Genomic DNA, 7,643 nt, shown 5'->3' with positions numbered 1-7,643 from the left:
AGCGTGTAGCGGTTAGCGAGTAGGTGACGAGGTTTGGGGTTGATGTGCATCGCTTTCAATCTTTGAAATTTCACCAAGCAAAGAATCGCTGAATCCAACTGTCCCTGTAAGCATTTTGTTCACGTTTAATCACAGGAATATCCGCAGTCAGGAGGTGAAAAGAAATTAAAACCATTACCGGCTTCGGGACAATCAGAACACTTTGTCACAGACAAGGCACCGGAAGGCTGGAAGGTAGATCACACCGGCTGTGGGAGAGCTGGTTGGCGGTGACATGGAAGTGTCTGCAGTGTGCGGGACCAGACTGCTTCCACACATCCACAATGGATGTCTCCCCCGTATTTTGAGGCTGTGCCCCCTAGGTCTAGTCTCCCCGACCAGTGGAAACAATCTCTCTGCCTCTATCTTGTCTATCCGTTTCATTATTTCAATTGTTTTTACAAGATCACTCCTCATCCTTCTGAACTCCAACGAGCAAAGACCCAGTCTGCTCAATCTATCATCATAAGGTAACCCCCTCATCTCCGGAATCAGCCGAGTGAATTGTCTCTGTACCCCCTCCAAAGCTAGTACATCCTTCCTTAAGTAATATGACCAAAACTGCACGCAGTACTCCAGGTGCGGCCTCACCAATACCCTATACAGTTAAGCAGGACCTCCCTGCTTTTGTACTCCATGCCTCTCGCAATGAAGGCAAACATTCCATTCGCCTTCCTGATTACCTGTTGCATCTGCAAACTAACTTTTTGGGATTCATGCACAAGGACCCCCAGGTCCCTCTGCACCGCAGCATGTTGCAATTTCTGCCCATTCAAATAATATTCCCTTTTTACTGTTTTTTTTTCCCAAGGTGGATGACCTCACACTTTCCGACATTGTATTCCATCTGCCAAACCTTAGCCCATTCATTTAACCTATCTAAATCTCTTTGCAGCCTCTCTGTGTCCTCTACACAACCTGCTTTACCACTAATCTTTGTGTCATCTGCAAATTTTGTTGCCCTACACTCTGTCCCCTCTTCCAGGTCTATGTATATTGTAAACAGTTTTGGTCCCAGCACCGATCCCTGTGGCACACCACTAACCACCGATTTCCAACCCGAAAAGGGCCCATTTATCCCGACTCTCTGCTTTCTGTTAGCCAACCAATTCTCTATCCATGCTAATATATTTCCACTGATTCTGCGTACCTTTATCTTCTGCAGTAACCTTTTGTGTGGTACCTTATCGAATGCCTTTTGGAAATCTAAATACACCACATCCATCGGTACACCTCTATCCAACATGCTCGTTATATCCTCAAAGAATTCCAGTAAATTAGTTAAACATGATTTCCCCTTCATGAATCCATGCTGCGTCTGCTTGATTGCACTATTCCTATCTTGATGTCCCGCTATTTCTTCCTTCATGATAGTTTCAAGCATTTTCCCTACTACAGATGTTAAACTAACCAGCCTATAGTTACCTGCCTTTTGTCTGCCCCCTTTTTTAAACAGAGGCATTACATTAGCTACTTTCCAATCCGCTGGTACCTCCCCAGAGTCCAGAGAATTTTGGTAGATTATAACGAATGCATCTGCTATAACTTCCGCCATCTCTTTTAATACCCTGGCATTTCATCAGGACCAGGGGACTTGTCTACCTTGAGTCCCATTAGCCTGTCCAGCACTACCCCCCTAGTGATAGTGATTGTTTCAAGGTCCTCTCTTCCCACATTCCTGTGACCAGCAATTTCTGGCATGGTTTCTGTGTCTTCCATTGTGAAGACCGAAGCAAAATAATTGTTTAAGGTCTCAGCTATTTCCACAGTTCCCATTTTTAAATCTCCCTTCTCATCTTCTAAGGGACCAACATTTACTTTAGTCACTCTTTTCCGTTTTATATATCGGTAAAAGCTTTAACTATCCGTTTTTATGCTTTGCACAAGTTTACCTTCGTAATCTATCTTTCCTTTCTTTATTGCTTTCTTAGTCATTCTTTGCTGTCGTTTAAAATGTTCCCAATCTTCTATTTTCCCACTAACCTTGGCCACCTTATACGCATTGGTTTTTAATTTGATACTCTCCTTTATTTCCTTGGTTATCCACGGCTGGTTATCCCTTTTCTTACTGCCCTTCTTTTTCACTGGAATATATTTTTGTTGAGCACTATGAAAGAGCCCCTTAAAAGTCCTCCACTGTTCCTCAATTGTACCACCGTTTAGTCTGTGTTTCCAGTCTACTTTAGCCAACTCTGCCCTCATCCCACTATAGTCCCCTTTGTTTCAGCATAGTACGCTCGTTTGAGACACTACTTCCTCACCCTCAATCTGTATAACAAATTCAACCATACTGTGATCACTTATTCCGAGAGGATCTTTTACTAGCTTCAATCATTAATTTTCTCTTTACATGTGATGAACTTTTATCCCTATCTCGTTTAGGAGATACTGTATTTTAGGAGAATGGTTTAAAATGTTAAGTGCTTATTGTCATGTATTCAACCAACATTGTAACCCATATATAATCTGACCTCAGTTGTACACTGTGAGAACAATGACCACTAGGTGGTGAACTTGTGGGAGACACTTCTAACCTGGACCTTCAGGTATAAAAGGGGAAGCTCCACCCACTTTCATCACTTGAGTGCTAAGGAATAAAGGACAGGCCACAGACTGACCTTTTCTCAAGCATGGGCCTCGTGTGCATTTCTACTGTATAGTAAGGATGTATCAATGGCGACGAGAAACTGGGATTTAAACCACGTGAGCATGGCCGCTAGCAGAATAGACGAGAGATACTGTGTAAAGGAATGGTTGGGACAGAGAATCAACATTGTTGAAGCAGCACACAGTTCTCCAGGCAGACAAGGGCAATCGGGTATGCCCCAACATGTAGTCGAACCCAGAGGGGGAGTTCGACAGAGATAATGGCAAGCAGAACTGCGATTCACACCATTGCAAGGGACAATGTGGCCAGTAATGGGGCCATCAACACCTGTTAATGGCACACTCAAGGACAGTCACAGGGGTAGTCAGGGACGATTGATGAGCAAGGGATCTTTTGTTTCCAACAACAGCTCATGTTGGAGGCATGGAGGCACAAACTCAGCCGGAGTTTGCAGAGATGAACAAAATACCTACAGAAATTGCAGAAATGAACGCTGGGGGAAATCGCTGGAAGCTGAAGTTCAGTGAGTTCATGTGGAGCACGTATACAGTTCATACACCAGGACGTCACCGATAATGATGAAAGTGCTCCTCAGTGGCATCCCAGTATCAATGGAGCTAGACACGGGGGCTAGCCAGTCCCTGATGGGTATCAAATAGTTTGAAAAGTTGTGGGCGTCCAAGGCCAGTAGGGCCAAAATTATCACCGATTGACGCACAGGTACGGACATACACCAAGGAGATCATTCCGGTGCTTTGCAGCGCCACGATAATCGTGACCCACAAAGATTCGGAGAACAGGTTGCCACTCTGGGTTGTCCCGGGGGACGGTCCCGCACTACTGGGGAGGAGTTGGCTTGCTGTCATGAACTGGAAATGGGGCAATGTTAATGCTATTTCCTCTGTGGAGCGAGTTTCATGCTCACAGATCCTGCACAAATTTGACTCATTATTTCAACCCGGCATTGGCACTTTCATGGGGGCCAAGGTAGTGATTCACATAAACCCGGAAGCCAGGCCAGGACACCACAAGGCCAGAGCGGTGCCGTACGTGATGCGGGAAAAGATAGAAGGTGAATTGAACCGCCTGCTGAGGGAAGGTATCATTTTGCCAGTCGAATTCAGTGACTGGGCGAGCCCGATTGCACCGGTGTTCAAAGCGGATGGGTCAGTCAGGATATATGGTGATTACAAGGCCTCCATCAATCGGGTGTCACTCCAAGACCAGTACCCGCTAGCGAGAGTGGAGGAACTCTTTGCGATGCTATCCGGTGGCAAACTTTTTTCAAAATTGGACCTGACCTCAGCTTACATGATCCAGGAGCTGGCGAGTGAGTTGAAGAAGCTGACCACCATCACGACACACAAGGGGTTGTTTGAGTACAACAGATGTCCGTTCAGGATTCGCTCAGCCACCGCGATCTTCCAACGAAATATGGAAAGCCTCCTTAAGTCGATTCCAGGGACGATGGTTTTTCAGGACGACATCCTCATCACGGGTTACGATACTGAAGAACACCTCCACAACCTGGAGCAGGTGCTACGCAGACTGGACCGCGTAGGGCTGCGACTGAAAAAGGCGAAGTGCGTCTTCCTAGCTCCAGAGGTAGAATTCCTGGGGATGAGGGTAGCAGCAGACGGGATCAGCCCTACTGCATCCAAGACGGAAGCGATCCAGAGAGCACCCAGACCCCGTAACACGACGGAGCTGCGTTTGTTCCTGGGGCTCCCCAACTATTTGGTAACTTTCTTCCCAAATTGAGCACGCTGCTCGAGCCGCTACACGTGCTCCTAAGCAAAGGTCGCGAATGTGTCTAGGGGGACAGCCAGGAAAGAGATTTTAATAGTGCACACAATTTGTTATGTTCCAACAATCTGTAAACGCGATATAACCCATGTAAGAAACTTGTGTTAACGTGCGATGCGTCGTCCTGTGGTGTCGGGTGTGTGTTGCAGCATGTCAATGCCAAGGGTCAGTTACAGCCTGTAGCTTATGCCTCCAGAAGTCTGTCCCAGGCAGAAAGGGGCTACGGGATGATAGAAAAGGAGGCGCTCGCATGTGTATATTCGGTAAAGATAATGCACCAGTACCTGTTTGGCAGGAAATTTGAGCTGGAGACAGATCACAAACCCCTCACATCCCTTTTGGCCGACAACAAGGCCATAAATGCAGACGCATCGGTCCGCATACAGAGGTGGGCACTCACGTCAGCCACCTATGACTACACAATTCGGCACAGACCGGGCACTGAAAACTGCGCCGATGCACTCAGCAGGCTCCCACTAGACACCACTGAGCGGGCTACCAAGCATGCCGCCGAGATGGTCATGGCTGTTGAAGCTTTCGCAAGTGAAGGCTCACCTGTGACAGCCGGTCAGATTAATGTCTGGACAAATAGAGACCCGCTATTGTCTCTAGTCAAGAAATGTGTCCTGCATGAGGAGTGGGCAGCCACGTACAGGGCATGCCCTGAGGAATTTAAACCATTTCACAGGGGTGGGATGAACTCTCGATTCAGGCCGATTGCCTATTGTGGGGAAACCGTGTAGTCATGCCCCAGATGGGCAGAGAGGTGTTCATCAGAGAACTCCACAATGAGCATCCGAGCATTGTCATGATGAAGGCAATTGCCAGGTCACACGTTTGGTGGCCAGGGATAGATGCAGATCTGGAAGTTTGTGTTCGCAGGTGCAACACGTGTGCCCAGCTGGGCAATGCGCCCAGGGAAGCCCCCCTTAGCCCCTGGCCATGGCCCGCCAAGCCTTGGTCACGCATCCATGATGACAACGCAGGTCCTTTCATCGGAAAAATGTTTTTGGTTGTAGGAGACGCCCACTCCAAATGGATCGAGTGTGACCTTTTAAACTCAAGCACATCCTCTGCCACGGTAGAAAGTCTACGGGCAATGTTCGCCGCCCACGGTCTACCGGATATCTTGGTCAGCGACAATGGCCCGTGCTTCACAAGCACTGAATTCCAGGACTTCATGGCAGGCAATGGAATTAACCATGTCAGAAAGGCACCGTTCAAGCCAGCCTCAAACGGCCAGGCAGAACGAAAAGTGCAGATATTCAAACAGGGGATGCTCAGAATCCAAGGGGGTTCCCTACAAAGCCACTTATCACGCCTCCTGTTGGCCAATAGATCTCGACCACACTCGCTCACAGGGGTTCCACTCGCAGGGCTGCTAATGATAAGGACGCTCAAAACCTGTTATCCCTTATACTCCCCACCATGAAAGAAATTCTTGAGAGCAGGCGCCAATCACAATATAACTACCATGACAGGAAGGCGAGGGCACGATATATTGGTGTAAACGACCCTGTTGTTGTCCACAACTACACTGCAGGGCCTAAATGGCTCGCAGGCACTGTGATTGCCAAAGAGGGCAATAGGACTCTGGTCGTTAAACTTACCAAAGGCCAAATCTGCCGCAAACACGTGGATCAAACAAAAAGGAGGTTCAGCAACCCCAAAGAAGAAGCAGAGGAAGAACATGATATAGATTTCACTCCAGCACAGGTGACCGAACACCGGAACCAAAGGGAGGAGAGCCCAGTCACTGTGGGCAGTCCGGATAGGATGAGGCACCGCAAACAGCAGACACACAGGCCAGCGCCCAACAACCGGAGCCCCAACTCAGGCGCTCTACAAGAGAGCGTAAACCACCAGAAAGACTCAACCTGTGATCCCAAAAAGACTTTGGGGTCATGTATTCAACCAGCATTGTAACCCATTTTTAAATTTAAAACCTGATAAAATTGAAGACATGCCGCCAACGTGCAAAAGTAAGAATTCTTTTAATCACCATTAATTAGCCGATAACCTTCTTCAGAATGAAATAAATAATAATATAATTACTGAGGAACAGTGGTATCTTCAATCATTCATTTTCTCTTTACATGTGATGAAGTTTTATCCCTATCTCATTTACACGCTGTATGAGAATGGTTTAAAATTGTAAGTGTTTATGACTCAGTTGTAAAACCATTGATTGTGTGTGTGTCTATTCTTGATAGGAGGAGCACTTGAGACCGTAGTTCCAGTTCTATATATGTATCAATAGATTCAATTTCCACCAGTTTCTTTAAACCCAATAACATAATTTATTTCTAATGGGCTGGATGGAGGAACATGATCCATGTAAAAAATTGTTCTCGTTTTACTTGAACTGAATGCTCATAAAATATTGGAGTGGGAACTAATTGGATAACAGCACTGCTGGCAACATTTGCGGAATAGATTCGTGCAGCCAAAACGCACAATGACAACCTGGGACTGTGCGGTACCGAATACTCGGGGAAAAACAGTTAAATACTTCGTCTCTGGGTGGGCTCGAACCACCAACCTTTCGATTAACAGCCGAACGCGCTAACCTATTGCGCCACAGAGACTGATGGACATATAAAGTGCAAGACATCCAAAACCAGGGTGTCAGTCAGTTAAAGCTTCAGATTGCTCCGACCGGTATGGAACTTGTCCACTCTCAGTTGTACTTTTGCCAAATAAATGGAGGTACATTCATTGTGGATGCGTGGAAGCAGTCTGGTTCCGCACACTGCAGACACTTCCATGTCACCACCAACCAGCTCTCCCACAACCGGTGTGATCTACCTTCCAGCCTTCCAGTGCCTTGTCTGTGACAAAGTATTCTGATTGTCTCGAAGCCGGTATTAGGTTTGAATTTCTTTTCAGCTCCTGACTGCGGATATTCCTGTGATTCAACGGGAACTAAATGCTGACAGGGACAGTTGGATTCACCGTTTCTTTGCTTGGTGAAATTTCAAAGATTGAAAGCGACACACATCAACCCCAAACCTCCCGTGAGATGGAAGCCCAGTTGCTGTTTCAAGCTTGAATGCAGGTACAAGCAGAACTTATTCAAAGAAAGTCCAAGGCCCTGAGATGCCTGATTATTTGCACCAAACTCTTTGCAAAGAGTTGAGGTTCATGTTTGGTGATCTGGGCACATCTTTCCCCAAACTACAACACTTCA

The 7,643-nt window shown here is 46.8% G+C and overlaps 1 non-coding gene across 1 annotated transcript; it reads right to left on the bottom strand.

The window, feature by feature from the left end:
- Positions 1 to 6,967: 6,967 nt before the first annotated feature.
- On the bottom strand, positions 6,968 to 7,041 carry trnan-guu (transfer RNA asparagine (anticodon GUU)). The gene has a single exon. It is a non-coding gene; the product is annotated as a tRNA-Asn (tRNA).
- Positions 7,042 to 7,643: the final 602 nt, after the last annotated feature.

This window comes from Pristiophorus japonicus, unplaced genomic scaffold, assembly GCF_044704955.1.
Source record: "Pristiophorus japonicus isolate sPriJap1 unplaced genomic scaffold, sPriJap1.hap1 HAP1_SCAFFOLD_52, whole genome shotgun sequence".
NCBI lineage: Eukaryota > Metazoa > Chordata > Chondrichthyes > Pristiophoridae > Pristiophorus > Pristiophorus japonicus.
Note: the sequence above shows the minus strand (reverse complement) of the source record. Positions and strands in the feature narration are given on the sequence as shown.